Below are 12,193 nucleotides of genomic sequence, written 5' to 3' on the forward strand. Positions count from 1 at the left end.
TTGTCCAGCTTGTTTAGTTCAGTTTTCAAAGTTGTAGTTTGACATCTCTTCCATTTCTCATATTTTTTTGTCTCACCTTAATCAAATATCTTGTTCTTAAGGAGATATATCCCCCTGGTGTTGTATGCCTGGATCCTGATGTTTAACATTTTTTTTTTGCCCTCAGTTTCTCTTTCAAAGCTTTCCACATTCCATCTGCAGTATTTCCACTGAACACCTCACTCCAGTTAGTTTTACATAGTGACTGCTTTGCTTCCATATAATCTGTAATTAACCTTCTGTGCAATGGTTTAGATTTCAGTTTGGCAGAATTATCTAGCAACAAATTCACTTTTATAACCCCGTGATCACTGATTATAAAATGGTGATAAAACTTGACTTGAAGTAACAGTAATTTCTTTAGGAACACAAACAATGTCTATTATGTTCCATCCCCTTGTAGGTTTTTTTACTATCTGAAGCAATTGTTGTTCCTGAATATACATTGTGAATAATTTCCTTACTAACATAGTTGAATTATAAAATATAACTGGCCATACTCTTCCCTCTGTAAAATATCAGTTTAAAAAATTAGTGGAGATATTCACCCCAACCCAGGTCATACTGTTCATAAAACCATCACTTCCAACCCCAAAATAAACCAGTCACCTAACACATCTCAGCAAAAAACAGAATCCAAACTCACCTTACTAAATATGAACCTAAGAAGTATGTGCAATATAATCCATGACATACATGATTTTTGCCACATACACTCCTGATGTAGTCATAGCTACTGAAACCTGGTTAAAAAATAAATAAAAGATAATGAGATCACCCCCCCCCCCAAGGATACAATATACTCAGGCATGACAGACAAAACAAGTGTGCAGGTGGTGTAGCAATCATCTATAAAGATTCCCTAACCATCACCTTAAACGCACAGGAAATACCCACATTTAACAATGTTGAACTTCTAATAACACTCCTGAAAATCAACAATAAGAAAACTATATGTTTAACAGCAATTTATATACCACCAAAGAATAATCTTGATACTGCTGAAAGCATCCTGTATTGGATATCCCAGCAAATTAACCATGAAGTAATAATACCTGGAGACTTAAGTATAGACTGATAACTCATAAATTACACTACCCCCACTGAATCCACAAACTTGTAAAATTTCAGACAGTTAATAATCACACCTACTAGAATCAATAAAACGTTAGGGAGACACTCAACATTAGATTGGATTCTTACACACAAACCAGACAAACTGACAAAAGTAAGCTGCCTCTCAAATAGCAAAAGTGACCACATACCAACATATGCTATCAGAATGTACTATAACCTAGATAAACATATTATCTATAATCAAATAAGAAGTACAACCAATTTCAGCAAAAATATTTTCAATGAAACACTAAAACAATATAACTGGAATCTACTTAGAGCAATGCCACTAGATACTACTGTATCTATTTAATATATTAATAGTGTATTTATTTATTTAAAGTGTAAGAACACTTTAATAATATATTCTTACAAACTTTAAATAATCTAGCACCATGGCTGACAAAAAAGCAAAAAAAAAATTGTGACAAAAAGGGATAAAGCCTGGAGCAATTGGTATAAAAATAGAACTCCAAATGCCTTCCAGCAATTTAGACATCTTAGAAACCAGCAAAACTCCATATCAAACAGGATAAACAAAGATACTATACTAATCTACAAGACAAACATAAAAACAACTGCGGGCTCACTCCGCTCCCCTACCCTGCCCCCAATTCCCACCTGCCCCCAGTGGTCCTACATTTATTGCCATCCCATACTCCCTCCCTCTTACATCACTCAATCCCCTCACAAGACTACTCCTCCCATTTTCCCTAAAACCACCTCCCCCTCCACCAACCATACCTTATTTAGCAATTCTCCTCCCCACCCATCAACCTTACCTAACTCTCTCTAACCTACTAATTCTTTTCACCTCTAATCAAACTACTTTCTATGATGCTCTCTTTTCCTATTAAAATCCTTGCCCCTGCACTACTCCTACTCCTCATTCTTCTCCCTCTGTACCATACCACCTCTTATACCAACCTTTACCTAAACTCTCCACATCAACCTCCACCTCCCTACCCTACAAATCATTTCCACAATATCTCTGCCTCTTTAACTCCCTTTCACCCCACCTTTCTCTCAACATTAAATCTCTTCCAAATCCCCACTAAATACTACAAACCTAAACCCATCCCTTACCATCCTTTCCCAACCAAACACACTCCAAACAAACGTATTCACCTTCTCTCTTACCTCTGCTTAGCAGGCGACATTCATCCCAACCCTGGACCAAACATATCTCAAACAAATAACCTTAGCTCCAACAACAAACCAGATTGTAAATACCTCAAATTCCTCACCATCAACGCCCAAAGCTTAGCTAATAAAATTACCCTCTTCCATGCCTGGCTTAACTATAATTCACCTGACATAGTAGCCAACTCAGAAACCTGGTTAAAACCACACATAACTGACACTGAATTCCTTCCCCCCCGGATTTCAATCTCTCTGATCTGACTGCCTAAATAAAAGAGGTGGTGGTATAGCACTAATCTACGCTAATCACTTATCCATCACTCCCTTCCCAAATCCTATCCCTTCCTTTAATAACGCTGAACTAGTAACTGGCATTCTAAAATTAAATGACCATAAAAGTATCTGCATCATCTCCCTTTTCCTCCTGGTAACAACACCAATACCTTGGAAGACATCCTCTCTTGGTCCTCCTCAAATATTAATTATGAAACCTATATAATGGGAGATGTAAATATTGACTGGCAAAAAATCAGTAACCATAATCCCACCATATCAATCAATCTCTTCAATTTTACACAACTTATTAACTCTACCACTAGGCCCAAAAAAAAAAACAACCTCACAGGCTCCATCCTAGACTGGATCCTGGTGTCTCACCCTAACAGAACCGCAACATCTGGTGTCACTCCCGACCCACTAGGAGACCACCTCCCTGCTTTCACCCATAGAACTGCTTCCTCTTCCTCATTTTCCCACAAACTCTTACATACTTGTAATTTAACTAACTTTAACCCCTCCACCTTCTCTGACTCCCTTAAAATCACCAACTAGAACCCACTAAAAACCCTATCCCTAGATGAAGCCATTGATTTCTTCATCTCCAAACTCCTTACTATCCTAAACTCCCTAGCCCCAATACGAACTAAAAGAGTTAAAGCCAAGACTGCCCCTTGGCTAAGTAAAGAAACCAAGAAAATCATGCAACAAAGAGATAAATCTTGGAAAAGCTATCCTCATCATAAACAACCTGTATTCTTACTTAAATACAAACAGCTACGAAACCTAGCCAAAAAACAAGCCATAATAGATAAAAAGTCCTACTACAACCATCTACAAATAAATCATGCAAAAAAACCCCAAACAATTCTGGAATTCCATTAACTCTCTCCTTAAGCCTGGTACACCTAATAACCACTGCCCTGATACTAGCAAATCTGTCCAAGAAATTGGCAAACTATTCAATACCTTCTTCACCTCTTCTATTGCTGAGCTAACCAAAACCTTCCCCAACAACATCCCCCCACCCCCCTCTGCCCAAGTTTCCTCCACCTTGCCTCCCTCAACTCCTGTCTTTGAACTTAAACCTGTATCTATCTACCTTATAAAAAAACTTCTCTCCAAACTCAGACCTTGCACCAATGCCCCTGACAACATCCCGTTCTCCTTCTTAAAAATTGTCTCTGACAGTATTGCTCTCCCTATCAGCATCCTGATAAATAGATCACTACTCTAGTCCTATGTACCCAAACTATGGCGCTCTGCTTTTATTCTTCCACTCCATAAAGGTGGAAAAAACTTTAACTTCTCCAACTTCCACCCCACAGCCATCCTCTCACCCATCTCTAAAATTCCTGAAAAATGCATACACCTGCAGCTCATGCCATTCCTAACCAAACACCAGCAGCTCTCTCCTACCCAACATGGCTTCCACCCTGGACATAATACCAACACAGCCCTTGTCTCCTTTTTACACTCTGTCAATTCATCTCGAGACTCTGGTAACTTAGTTTCATCTGTTCTATTAGATTTATCTAAAGCTTTTGCTACCATCTCCCACTCCCATCTACTAAACCATCTATCTAACCTCAACATCTCCCCAAAACTCTATCCTGGTTTTCCAGCTACCTTTCAGACAAGTCCCAAGCCGTGAAATGGGGCCAAGCCTCCTCCAGCTTCCTTCCCACCACCACAGGAGTTCCCCAAGGGTCCATACTTGGCCCTCTGCTATTTAACATCTTCATTAACGATTTCCACAAAGCTATTCCCAATACCAAAATTGTCCAATACGCAGATGACTCAACTTTGATCTGCTATGCCTCCAACCTTACAGAACTCAAGTCTCTAACTTAAATCACCTTCTCAACCACTGAAAAATGGATGCACCAAAACCACCTCTCACTTAACGCTAACAAAACTAAGATTCTTCTATTCACTCACTCTAAATCCACCCCAATTGAAAAAAACTAATTTCAAATCACAAGCCTTAACAACTCCATCATTGACATCGTTACCTCCGCCAAACTCCTAGGGGTCAGCATTGATGAACACTTAAATACAACGCCCACATCCAACTTAACATCAAGAAAACCCACATAAAACTTGGCCTACTGTACAGAAACAATCAATTCCATTCCCCCGCTACTAGACATACCTTGGCCACTACATATCTCCTCCCATCTCTTCTATATGGTGCTCCTCTGCTTACAAATCTATCTTCCACCCTAACCTCCAAATTGGAAGTATGCTACAATAAAATCTCCAAATCCACCACCAAGGCTAATTCCCTCTCTCATCACTGCACCTCCCTACAAACTTTAAATTGGCTTGAACTCCCTAATCAACTAGACTATCTCCAAATTGTCTCAGCCCACAAACTAATATTTCAACCTACCAGCTGTCCCGCACTATCCAATATTCTTCAACCATATACCCCCCCGACCCCTTAGATCTTCTCACCAAAACCTTATTTCCGTCCACAAACCCAAGCGCCCAGCTGGTCAGCTTCTACTCTCCTTTTCCCTAGCTAAAAATGGAATGCCCTGCCCTCTACACTGAGGACCTGTGACAACTTACACTTCTTCAAAACACAACTCCACTCCTACCTGCATACTCACAGAAAATGTAACTGCACTCTTCATTCTATACCTCCCAAGCTCCCCTCTTCCTTCTCTTCTGGCTAAACCCCATACCTTTCTAATTTCCATCATAGAAAAGTTCAATATAATCTTAGATAAGTGTTGTTTAAAGCCAAATTTAGGAATTTGCCAACATTTTCAATTTTAGGAATAAGATTGTTCTGAAGATACAATATTTTCAAATCTTTGCACCACTTGTCTAAATGCTAAAATATTTCACAGTTGTTATGGATTGACCCTGTCATAAGATTATATTGAACTTTTAATTTCCATCATAGCCATACATTGTTAAAGTAACTAATATATCTACATCCAACCTTATGCTTTAATGCCTCTCGTCCTCCAGGACAATTTTCTTTAACTTCTTAGTTGCTTAATTTTGAATGACTTCATACTTGACTGCATTTTACCAGCTGTTTGTGGAATTTCTACCTATTTTGACTGCAATTTCATATATTTTTTTCTTTGTATTTTTAGCTTTTGTATTTTTATTTGTATTTTCATTATGTGATGTAACATTGTACTGTGGAGCTTTTCTCCCCGGGCCTCCACTGAAAATGGGCTCTTGAGCCCAGTGGACCTCCCCAGTCACCAAACTGGAATAAATAAATAAATAAATAAATAACTCAAAAAGTTTTTTTGGTCATCACTATACACCACCACCACCACTCCCTCTCCAAAGACAGACTACATGACAGACTCTATCTCCACACAGTTTAATTTCTATTTTATACAATCAATATTATCTCTCTTAGACAATAATATATCTGCCACTTTCTCTCCCCCTGTCCAATCAAAACCACCCACAGCTCTTTAGTCCAGCACCTACCTCACTCATAAGAAAGTTGATCCTTAAACTAAAAACTACTTCCATAGCTGTAGACCCACTACCATAAGACTACATACAAATGGCCACAGAAGTCATAGCCTTCCATGTGTCCATGAAAATTAATAGGTCCATAGCAGAAAAATACATCCCATCACTGTGGAAAAAATCCTACAGCATACCACTGCACCATGGTGGCATATCTACAGAGTTTAATATCTACAGACCAATAGCAATTCTCTCCCCCTCTGCAAAATATTAGAGAAATGTATCTATATGCAACTGATGCAATACCATAACCTCATATAACCTGCTCTGAGGAACACAACATGGCTTTAGGCCTCAGCACCGCACCACTACTGCTCTACTACATTTTACCAGTATAATAAACTAATTTAGAAACAATGGTGTGCTTGTGTCCACCATGTTCTTAGACTTGTCAAAGGCATTTGATACTGCCTCACACCAGCAGCTGCTCATTTGACTCTCCTCAACAGGACTTTCATAACATTCCTTGTTGTGGTTTCTTATTTACCTATCTGGACGGTAACAAGCCAGTAAATGGCAACAAACCTAGTCATCCTTTGAACCCGTTACTACAGGTGTCCCTTAGGGCTCTATCCCGGGTCTTCTCCTATTTAATATATTTATTAATTACCTCCACAGCTCCACTCTCTGTGCTAGTTTAGTTCACTATGCAGATGACTCAACATTAATATGTGTGGCCTTAACAATAAATAAGATTCAAGATATTACCCAGAAATCTTTCTTCTCTGTAGAAACCTGGCACAAAGAATCAAACCTCCTACTCACCCCAAAGTAAACTAACTTACTGCTTTTTACCTCAAAAAGTTGCCAAAATCAAAAGCAATTTTTACCATAAAGTTGTCAGCAAATAATACTGTCACTGAAACTGTAACTCACAATAAACTTCTAGGTGTTACAATAGATGACAATATCAAATATAACCAGCATACACTCCACACCATTAAATCTACTCATTAGAAACAAGGCTCCCTTTATAGGATCAATGGATTCCTTACAAATACTGCAAGAAAAACAATAGCTACCATCTTCGTAATGTCAGCTCTCTTATACACCGCTCCTATCCTAACAAACTTAAATGATACTCAAAGAAAGAAACGTGCCTCCTGCTATAATAAAATAGCTAAATTTGCCACCAATCTCCCTCATAGGACCCACCATTGTCATAACTTAAAGCAATTAAACTGGCTTGAACTACACAACTACCTAACATATTCACAACTAACTAAAGCAAACAAACTAATTCATCATCCAGAAAAATGCCCTGCACTACATAACTTATTACTGACCTACTGTACAGCAAGGGACCTCCGCTCTAGTAACAAATTCTTGTTACTTACAAATAAGTCAAATAATTTTGCAGGAGACTCACTCTACTCCCAGTACATTGCTAGACTCTGAAATAGTATTCCCACACAAATAAAACTCTCCAACAAATTCAGTAGTTTTGAACCAGTGCTTAAACAACAACTTAACCAATGGTGGTCCTGCACATACTTCATCTCAAGGTTGAGACCTTGTGTTCAGTGTACAATACTCTCCAAATAGTCTCCTTAAACAGAATACATATGACTACTCACTGAAATGACAAAACAATTTTTATACATAACTGTGCATGTACAATCCATTAAGTTGCACATGGGCTTTCTCTTTAGTAACTTCCACATTTGTAAAATCATAGAATATATAAATGTAACTACTGTTTGTATATAACTGTAAATAGTAATGTAAATATTCTGTGTTTATCTGAAACTTAGTATAATAAAATGTAAGCAAATGGAGCTTTTCTCCCCAGGCCTCTGCTGACAATGGGTATTACCATATCAGACTTTCCCGGTAAACAAAGATAAATAAATAAATAAATAACTTTTCTGGTTCAGTAAAGCTGTAGCTTTCTTTTTAATATACCATTTAATACATAACTGGTTATATTAACTGAACCATGCATGAATCCTCTCTGTCTAGTACAAAAATGTATCTGACTACTTGAAGCAACAGTCTACATACAGACAATACCAACTTTTTACACATTATTTATATCAGTGTTAAAGCAACCGTTCTATCTGCACTACTCAGAAACAATATTTATATTAGTTTGTATCAATTTCATATACCATTTTGTTAAAAACCACAACAGTATGTTACTATTTATACGTGTGTGTGTGTGTGTGTGTGTATGTATATATATATATATATATATATATATATATATATATATATATATATATATATATATATATATATATATATATATATATATATATATATATAAATATATTTATATATATATATATATATATATATATATATACACATACATATATATATTTATATATATATATATATATATATATATATATATACACACACACACACACACACACACACACACATATATATATATATATATATATATATATATATATATATATAATTATATGGATGGTTTCCATTTATATATATACATACACATATATACATATACACAGAAATACACACCTCTGTTATCTGGATGATAAAATAACCTACAAAGGATAATTTCATTTATTCATTTTATAAATAAATAGAAAATTAATGTAAAGTATATTAACAAAATTTGAAATAGCATTAAAAAGAATTTAATTTTTAATAGCTTGAAGAAAAAAAAGTCCCACAAAACCACCCTCAAGACAAGTGCCAAACAAAATTTTAGCATTAAGACAATCTACATAAAACATTTATGGACATTTCATGATGTACAGTGTTCTAGGTTGTAGGCTGATTCCCTATATTTCTTACCCTTCCTTAGTTTTTATTATTATTTTAGCTCAGAAGACCAATATTATATAGTACCAACAAGTTTTTTTTCTTAAGTATATTTAGTAGGAAATTTGCATATATTACACAATATTGTGCAATATTGTATAGATTTTCTGCTTGGCAAAGATTTGTCTGACACATCTCTTTGAACTTGATTGTTTTTGAGCTTTTTTATTTTGTTTCTTGTTGAGAAATCTTAATTAAAACAATCCTGACTAATAAATTTTGAGTGAAACAATTGTCATGTTTTACCATACCATTTGATCATATGAGCTTTCAGTTCCATACTGCAAAATCATATTAATCTGTTACATGCTAATGAACGCTTAAAAGAGAAATATTTGTCCACTGGCAGCTGATTTTGATTCAAACTAAAACTGCATTAAAATTGTTAGTGCTCAACAATTCTTTCTAAATGAAGTAGTCATAAATGCAAGCATGTTTCACAATGCAGTACACTATAAAATATGCTTGCAAAGATTGTGCAATTATTATATTTTTGAATGAGCTTGCTACTACCGGAAAGTAATTGTTTTGGGATTTGTCTTCTATTACTCATTAAGAAATCTTTACTCCACTGACATTAAAATTACACTGACAAAAAAAAATGTTGGGTTTTATTCAGTATTAGACTCTTTATTTCAATGTTTGTAAATGTGGGAACTTTTGCATGTACTCCACAACGCTATGCAGTGTGAAATATCTATAAATATTTTGTATTAATCTTGATAAGCTAAGTAATGACAGAGTTGGCATGTAAATCTTTCATTCCACATAAACCTAGATGTCTAAGGTATCACAGTAGTTTATGTCCTGAGTCCCAGTAAAGCACTGTATACATTTTCTAGTCTGTCTAGCTAATCCAAGTATTTTATTCACTAGAATTCTAAACAATTAGTTAATCTATCAGTTCTCTTATAACAGAAGCATACATGGAGGTAAGTATTTCCCTCTGTTTCTGTTTCTCACTGTTTAATGAACAGCACTTTTTGTTGCAAAATTAAAACAACTATTTGACTATCAAAAATGTGAACATTTCAAAAAGCAGAATTAGATCTATTTATGTTAATACCACCTGTACCCACTGAACATCTGGGAAGTAAGGACTCCTTGATTTTCTTTTTTCAAACTGCACAGCTCAACTTTTACCAAACTTTATAATGATGCACTGATTACTAGTTGTGATTTCATTTAAATAAATCTTAAAGTTTTAACTATGGCATTAGCATTTACAGTGTTTACAGTTTCATATTTATCAGCATAGTTTGTTAAATAGTCTTCTGGAAAAGTAAGATGTCATGAACACTAGACAATCCCCTAGTTCCAGCTTACATACTCACAGTTTACAAAATTTTACCCTTCTCCTTAAAAGGTGCAATGCTGTTTTACGGTCTTCAAAAAAATGAATTTCCATTTTTATGAGATGAAATCGGGAATTAGACCCATGACTTTTAAGTATAACTCCCAGTGATTACCATGACTTTGTTATTATTTTCTAGTGCTTTTATATCTATGCAAAGTTAAAACAGATTCTAGGTATACAACACTCAATACAGTATATTGACAGTATTATAAGTAGTAAATATGAGAAGAAATGATGTTGTGGTGAATGAGAGCTGTGAAGTAAAATAACGAATTCCATAAAAATCCCATATTTTCTCAATATTCAGCTAGTCCAGATTTGGGATTTACAGGCTTTTTTCTCAGGAAAAATAGAAAAAAAGTGCAACTTCAACAGACAGTCTCTGTGATCTGTCCATTAATTATTTTTTCATCCCAGCTATCAGAATAGAATTACCAGCCTTCAACTAATTGGCTGTTTCTGGATAAAGAACTACATTTTTGCCCGTAGCCATGACTAACAGATAAATAATGATAGCAGTCAAGTCAATGCTGACTGCGTCAGTGATGGCTTTAAAGAGATCCTTGAGATTTTCCAAACACTTCTAAAAGTCAGGTTTGTGTTATAGTTAGTGTTTGCCAGACATCCGTACTATGCATTATTTTAATTAAAACTATTGTTTCAAAAAGATTAGTAACACACAACATTAGATATATGTCTGTGGCTTTCTAGTTTATGTATAGAAACACTTTAAATACTGGCACTACGTTGGTACTTTCACAGTATTTCATAAATAGGCAACATTTTAGTAATAAAAAGATAAAATTAAAAGACCTTTTCACCTGGAGTGTATTTTAGTAGGAAAGAAGTTCAGTTAAACTGGGGCATAATGAGTAGGTTTGCTCTTTAAAAAGCCTGATAATTCAGTGCTGGATATAAACTTAGAACTACATTATTGGATAATGTTAGCAGAATATCATGAATAGCATTAGAAAATACACTGTAAGTAATTAAATATCATTCATACCAGTGCTGTCCTTTATGATTCTATCTGTATAACCACATTTAAGGAGCCAATTTTGATTTCGTGGTTTTTGCAGAATAATATGGTTACACAAATGCTTTTATTATTTAAAATATTTTGCCAAATGTCTTCCCCTTTTACATTATGCTTTTTCCCATTTTTTATCTTTTACTTACATTGTTTACCTGCATTTTGGTTGTTTTTTATCTGATATCAGTCTGTATTATTCTGATACTGAATATACCCATTCAATCTCCAGCTCATGGACACCTCTTTGGATGGTCAGGCTAGCTAAAATCAGCAGCTAAAGGTAGTGAATGTATTTTAATGGCCAGAGGAGGTGGTACCTAGTGAAGACACTGAATGTCCCTCAAAGTACCAAAGACAAGAAATGGAAGTTTATTCTTCTCTGCCAAGTCTCACTGCTGATTCTTCATGAATCTTATCACACACTTGCCTTACATCACTGTATACCTTCCACTATCAGCTGTCCAGTCTTTCTTTCTCTCTTACTGGTTGTCTTTGCTATTTTATCTGCTACAACTTATCCATCCCCATGCATAAGATCAAATAAATATCAAGATACGTTATCTAAATAATTTACTGTCAGCATCTTGCTAACATAGTGCATGCTGATAATCATTCATGCCACCGCCACCACACACACACACACACACACACACACACACACACACAGAGTAATTACGGTAATTAATGCATTTCTTAATGAAGAAAGAACTTCTTAGTGAGTGGTGATGACGGTGAAAAAATTCTTATAATATTACCTAGGAGTCACTTATGTGAGCTACTAAGATGAGCATTTTTAAGGAGTGCTGCCAATTTCAGTCTTGCTTAAATCAAATTGGACTACCTGTGATGAGAACCTTAGTGTTGTTTTAGAACAAAATATTTACTATGGATTACTTTTTTCCTTTGGAACAGAT

The sequence above is a fragment of the Protopterus annectens genome, chromosome 3.part1, assembly GCF_019279795.1.
Source record: "Protopterus annectens isolate FY-2018-M chromosome 3.part1, PAN1.0, whole genome shotgun sequence".
NCBI lineage: Eukaryota > Metazoa > Chordata > Ceratodontiformes > Protopteridae > Protopterus > Protopterus annectens.